The sequence below is a fragment of the Camellia sinensis genome, chromosome 7, assembly GCF_055761805.1.
Source record: "Camellia sinensis isolate YWXY chromosome 7, ASM5576180v1, whole genome shotgun sequence".
Classification (NCBI taxonomy): domain Eukaryota; kingdom Viridiplantae; phylum Streptophyta; class Magnoliopsida; order Ericales; family Theaceae; genus Camellia; species Camellia sinensis.
In genome coordinates this window covers 97,544,138-97,551,500 of record NC_138967.1, presented here as the reverse complement: position 1 = coordinate 97,551,500, position 7,363 = coordinate 97,544,138, and positions in this window count along the sequence as shown.

Genomic DNA, 7,363 nt, shown 5'->3' with positions numbered 1-7,363 from the left:
ATGTTTGCTAACTAGTTTACTGTTTTGGCACGGAGTACATTGTAAGTATTTGTGCTTTAGCATACCGCATGCGTGTGAATGCTATCATGACAGTATGTTTACCATGTGGCTAGATGCTTATGTGATAAACTGCTTGAATGCCTGTGGGTGAAAGTTGGATTGTCTGAGTTGGAAAAACTTATTGAAATCCGTATTTTAGCCTACTTGTGAGTAGCGAATTCCAAAAATGTTTTTTTTTTTAAGACAAACGGATATGCAATGTTTATTTCCAAATTAGGCAATCTAGTCTATACTTGTTTGCTGTGAGCATAACATAGTAATTCTAGGCTAATAACTGGAATAAGAACACATAACGTTTTCAAAAAAAGGATATCATGGTTAGTAAAGGCCGGTCTTCGGACCGGGCGAGAGGGGGTGCTCATAGCTGACCTTCCCCAATCGTACCCAAGCTCCCGAGCCGAGGCAACTTTGGCAATGACGGACACGTGGCCTTTGGCACCGAGTCAGGGTTTCCTAAATTCCCCCATTTTAAAATATTTAGGTGGCGACTCTGTATCTGGCAAAGCAGTCCATGTTTGACACTTCTTTTCAAAAAATCTGTTTCTCAAAACGATTTGCCGAATTTGGACTCGTTGGTTCAGATTAAGATCCGTGACAACAAATCGAGTCCGAACTGTAGCGAGGTCCCCCACGGACGTGTTACAGCAGGCTAAGACGTGGATTTGCCACCCTTAGGTGGGCTTAGGAAAACATGATTTTGCCACTCTCAAGTGGGCTTAAAAACTCATAATCGATGAATTGTTCCAATTCAAATAACCCAACCTTCACCCACAGGCATTCAAACAGTTATATCACATAAGCAGTTAGCCTCATGGTAAGCATGCTATCAGGGCAGTCACTCACATGCATGCAAGGATGCTAAATCATAAACACTTACCGAGTACTCCGAGCCAAAACAAAAGCTATGTTAGAAATCAATGCATGATCCTAGCTATGTCAAGAATGCCTAATGCAACACATACAAAATGCAACTAGAAGTAGGCTCGGCTATTCTAAGATGGCATATGAGATGCTATAGATAACATGTATTCAACTTGGAATTGAAATACAATGTAGTTAGTATGATGTGCCGAGCCCGGTGCATGCGAGACAGATGAATGGATGCAAACATGCGAGCATAAGAATGCTAATTGAAACATGCCCTAAAACTAACCATCGTAAGTTAGTAAATAAAAGGGAGAAAAACGTGGGGTTGGAAGACATACATCACACACATGCACACTTATTATAACATTGCCCTCTCTCGGAGGGTCCGAATAAATAATACAGAATCGAATTAACTAATTATTACACAACACTAGCTAATTAACAAATCAATTAAACTAGCATGCAAACTATGTAAAATGGGATGCCTTAGCTCTACTTTGAATGATGAAGGATGAATGCATGCTCGAGTCGCCTTGTTCGGAAATCCCTCGCGATGCCCCGATTTGCCTCTGTTTGCAATTTGTCCCAGAACACTATACAAAGCTCCAAAAGGCTGCTGACCAGTTTTTGATGCTAGTTTCCGGTTTGCTGCAACAGAGAGCGAGAAAAGGGCATGGCAGAGTATTTTCAACATATGTGTGCATGACCACTCTCCCCATCATTGCACAAGCTCCAAGGAGTGTAGTCCTCGATCCTCGTGCCACCAATCACGCATCTCGATGCATGATGGCCGAGGAGTCGAGTTGCACGACTCGATGTAAAATGAATGCACATATAAACACAACAAGGCCTAAACTCCATCATGGGTAATCCGGAGTACTGAGAATCGAGGCACGTTTCGTCACTTGGAGTACGAAATGTCCCTCGTTTCCCGTGTTTAGACTAAACCCTATTCCAAACACAATGCAATACATATGGCATGCATGAATGCAACTCTAACATGCAACCTACACACAATGCAACCTAATCATGCTAGCATGCGAGGGATGATATGCAAACATGCAACTAGCATCCACAATGCTATAAACTAAGAATGACATACTCAATGCACATGAACTATATGGCATACGCAATGCACATATGAAGATGGACATGCACGAAGACATGAACAAGGCATATACAACGCAACGATCAAGCATGCAACAACATGGATATGGCATACATAATGCAAGATGGACTTAAACTAAAATGAATAGGCCTCAGCCACACTCAAATCAGTGGCCATATATGATGAAATTAAGGCAACAACACTTATGCAAACATGCACAATGCGAGGGACCAAACCTAAGGCACAAAGTGCAACTCTACTAAGGCATGGCAAGGGATTAAATATGGCACACAATCACACATTTTCCAGCTCTGAAATGTCATACAGAGCGGCTCCAAATCATGCAAACACCTCACACAATACATACCAGATGGCTCGGATACCGAAACTAGTGAAGTGCATTACACTAGAGGTATGCAAAGCAATGCACAAATGACCAAACCAGCCCCAAACAGTCCCTATGCAGGCCTAAAATAGCAGGAAAATGGACTTAAATGATGACTCGAAAGGCATGAAAATGAAGCTCATGCAACGGCCCATAAATGAGGTATTTAAGCACGACTCTCAAACACATTTAAAGAGTAGAAAACATGGGAATATGGCACAAGTATAAGCTCTGAAATGACATGCTCAATGACCCTAAAACATGAAAACACCACCATTCAAGCATGCAAGAAGCTTCAAAACTTAAAGCTAGGCATGGGCATTACACTACAAGCATGCATAGCAAGCATCATTCGACCAAGAGGCCTAAAAACAGAGCTAAAGAAGTCCAAAACATGCACAAAATCAGTTTAAGGCATGGCCAAAAAGTGATAGAATCAAAGGCCAAAATAGCATGCAATGTAAGCTAGTAAAGAGGATTTGCACTACAAGCATGTGAGGAAATCAAGAGGCCACTAAACCAGCAAAACTCAGAGGTATGAAATGCCAAATAAAGCCCAAAAACTCACTGAAACATAGTCAATACATGCAAGAATGGTATGAAGAGGGTTATTCTACACATGCAAGATGGACACCCAATATGGAAAAACAAGCTCTGGTCAGAGCCTATGCAGGTCCTAAAACTCCTCAAAAATGGCCTGAAACATGGCTTGGAAGCATGCAAATAAGGGCTCCTTTGTTAGGCCAAATATGCTAGAAATCAGAACAAGGAGAGAGAGGGTCACCCCTCTCTGATTTTGGCTCTCAAAAACACATAATAACCACTGAAAATCCGTTGGATTTCAGTGGTGAAAAGGGCAAACAAAGCTCAAAACAAAGGCCTTAATGCATGGCTCAAAACAAGGTGAAATGAAGCATGCAAGGGGGTAGATGACCCCCAACAGAAAAATAATCTTAAACAAACATGTTAAGGACCTCAAAATAAGACTTTTTTTAGTTTACACCGAAGCTCAAAAATTCTTGCAAGTATGGCTAAAAGATAGAGGAAAATAAAGCTCAAAAGAGGAAATAGGGTGTTACCCTTGTAGCTCAGCAACTCTAGCAGCTTATGGACCAAAAATGCAGCTCCTTAGGACCTCTCAAGACCCTCCAAGAAGCTTAGGTTGGTGTTGGAGGTGTTAGGCTAAGAGGTAGTGTGCAAAGGGGCAAGAACTTAGCACTTTTGAACACAAAATATAGAGACAAGGGGGAGATATATATGTGTATGCTTCAGCCAAAATCAGAACCCTCTACAAGGAAGGGAAGGCCTTCCTTTATAGACAAGGGAGGCTAAAGCTTCTCCAAGAAGCTTAAAACCTAGGGCCAATATCCTCCATACACGTGTATGGAGGATGCAGTTTGTGCCTCCTAGCTGGCACAACCGGAACCAACTTATTGAGACAAAAAAAGGGGGGAGCTGGCTGACCAGTTCAGGTGGTCGGCCGACCACTTGCCCTGGTCGGCCGACCAAGTTCAAAAGGTTCAGGTCTCAAAAGCTAGTCGGTAGCCTCCTAGGGTGGTCTCCTCACTCAATGCAAGCTAGTGGTATGGTGGAAGACCAGTAAATGTGGCCCAAAAACCAAGGAGTCCAACTTCCTGTCAAGAAAATGGATCGGCGAAGAGAAAGGTGGTCTCCAAGGAGAAAAGGTGGTCTCCCACCCTTATAGCACCTTCCAAACAATGAAAATAGGGTCCATGCCAAAAATGAACCAAGACGGATGCAAAACGAGGGTTCGGGGGCCAAAACGCGCAGTCGGGTGCCCCGAAAGCTGACTGTTAAGCATTGAAAGTGGCGTGCAACCACGAAGGTGGTCTCTCGGGCCACAGTGTCCCTCTAGAGAGAGGAAACATGGTGTGTGCCAAAAATCGGAGCAAACAGAGAAAGTTAAGCAGTCCCGAACCGAGGCGCACGACCGACGGCTCCGAAAATCAAAAACTGGTCTCCAAACGGGAACAGCGGTCTACGACCACGAAAAGTAGCCTACGGCTACTGAGAGATGGTCTATGAGACCTCTCCCTCCCTTCGGGAAGACAAAACAAAACCTGATTCGTAAACCGAGATGAAGCACAAAAGAGTCCCGAAGTCTGGAGGCAAGGCTCTCAGCCGAGACTCCGTGACCTTAGAACAAGCACAACATGTGCAATCACCGAGCGCTCAATCGATGACGTCTGAGTCTTAAGGTCGGTCAAAAATGGGGTGTCTACACTTACCTCAAACTGTTAATGCATTGGAATACTTAAAGGCTGTTGAAGATCGATTTAGATCTGCTGACAAGTCACTTGCTGGCACTATTATGGCTGAATTGACATAATGAAATATGATGGCAATCGAGGAGTTCAGGATCACATCCTCAATATGGCTGACAAAGTCACAAAGCTTAAAACTTTAGAGATGCAAGTTGATGAAACTTTCTTCATGTAGTTTATTCTCAACTCACTTTCATCACAGTTTGGCACATTCAAAATTCACTATAACACCAATAAAGATAAGTGGAGTTTGAATGAGTTGACTAATATGTGTGTTCAAGAGGAAATGAGGTTGAGGGAGGAAGGACGTCAAACTGTATTGGCTGTAACTCATGGAGCTATAAAGAAAAAGAAGGGTAAGTTTGTAAAATCAAAGAAAAATCCACCCAAGAAAAAGAATGAACCTAGGGAAGAAAATCAGGCTCATAATGGTTTCATTGTCAAGTGCTACTTTTGTGGCAAGAAGGGACATGTGAAGAAAGACTGCAATAAGTGAAAGGCTTCGTTCGAAAAGAAATGTAAGAAATTTTCTTTTATTTGTTATGAGTCAAATCTTGCTGAAGTACCTTCTAATACTTGGTAGATTGACTCTAGGGCCATAACCCACATTACAAATGACATGCAGGGATACCTCTCAACTAGGAAACCAAGGGAAACTGAAAGATTTGTTTATATGGGGAACCATCTCAAAGCTGAAGTCGTAGTTGTAGGAACCTATCGACTGATTTAGAGACAGGTTTTTAGATGGATCTAGAAGACACTTTTTATGTCCCTTCAATTTCTATGAATTTAGTTTCATCATCCAAATTAGATCGTGTTGGATATTCAGTTTTATTTAGTTGTGGAAAACTCAATTTAATGTTTCATTCAATAATAATTGGTTCTGGTAATTTATGTGATAGTTTATATAACATTACCTTAAATCATGAGTTTGCACAATCATTAGTAACTCTGCATTCGAATAATGGTTTAAAATGTGGTCTACTTAATGATAAATCCTCAATCTTGTGGCATAGACGGTTGGGGCATATCTCTAGAAATAGAATTGAAAAATTGGAGAAGAATGGGATTTTGAAAAACCTAGACTACACTGATTTTGAGATATATGTGGATTGCATTAAAGGAAAGCAAACCAAACACACCAAGAAATGTACCACAAGAAGTAATGAGCTTCTTGAGATAATTCATACAGATATTTGTGGGCCACTCAACATTCCATGTCTTAGTGGTGAAAAATATTTTATCACATTTATAGATGACTTCTCATGTTACGGATATGTGTATCTAATTCATGAAAAGTCTCAGGCTGTTGACATCCTTGAGGTGTACATAACTGAAGTCGAGAGACAATTAGATAGAAAGGTTAAAATAGTGAGATTAGACCGGAGTGGTGAGTATTATGGTAAATATGATGAGTCTGGCCAAAATCCTGGCCCATTTGCCAAATTCTTAGAAAAGAAAGACATTTGTGCTCAATATACAATGCCTGGTACGCCACAACAAAACGGAGTTGCTGAAAGGCGTAATTGTACACTTAAAGACGTAGTTAGGAGTATGTTAAGTTACTCAATTGTACCCATTTCACTGTGGGGTGAAGCTTTAAAGACTGCAATGTATATGTTAAATAGGGTTCCTAGTAAGGCGGTCCTAACAACTTCTTTTGAGCTGTGGACTGGTAGGAAACCTAGTTTGAGACACTTATATATTTAGGGTTGTCCAGCAGAGGCAAGAATCTTCAACCCATAAGAGAAAAAGTTGGACTCAAGAACAATATCTGAATATTTCACTGGTTATCTAGACAAGTCTAAAAGGTACAAATTTTATTATCCTAATCACAGTACGAGGATAGTGGAGACTGGTAATGCTAGATTCCTAGAGAATGGTGAAATTAGTGGGAGTAAGAAAACACGAGTGGTGAATTCCAAGGAAATTAGGGTGGATGTGCCAACATCTGACCCTTATTGAAAAATTGTTGTTCCTCAGACTATTCCACAGGCTGAAGGAAACGAACAACATAATGAAAATCCTTCACCACCTCATGTTTGACCACTTCATGAAGATACCACCATTGAAAATATTGTAGAACCTCCATAATCGACAGTTCTGAGAAGATCTCAGAGGGAAAGAAAGCTTGCCATTCCATATGATTACATGGTTGTATCTATAGGAATATGATTTTGATATTGGGATTAACAAAGATCCAGTCTCATTTTCACAGGCCATGAATATTGATGATTCTACTAAATGGGTCAATGCTATAAATGAAGAGTTAAAATCCATGGAATAGAATGGTGTTTGGGATCTCGTCAAATTTTCTAATAATTGAAAAAAAGTCGGGTGTAAATGGGTCTTCAAGACCAAGCGTGACGCAAAAGGCAATATCGAACGATTTAAAGCCAGACTTGTTGCCAATGGTTTTACTAAAAAAGAAGGCATAGACTATACAGAGACCTTCTCTCCAGTATCTAAGAAGGACTCGCTTAGAATCATCCTGGCATTGGTAGCTCATTATGACTTAGAGTTGCATCAAATGGATGTGAAAATTGCTTTTCTGAATGGGAATTTGGATGAAGAAATTTATATGGAGCAGCCAGAAGGATTTGCAAAGAAAGGCAATCTGAAGTTTAGTGGGAGTAAGTTCATTATTTTAGTGCCATA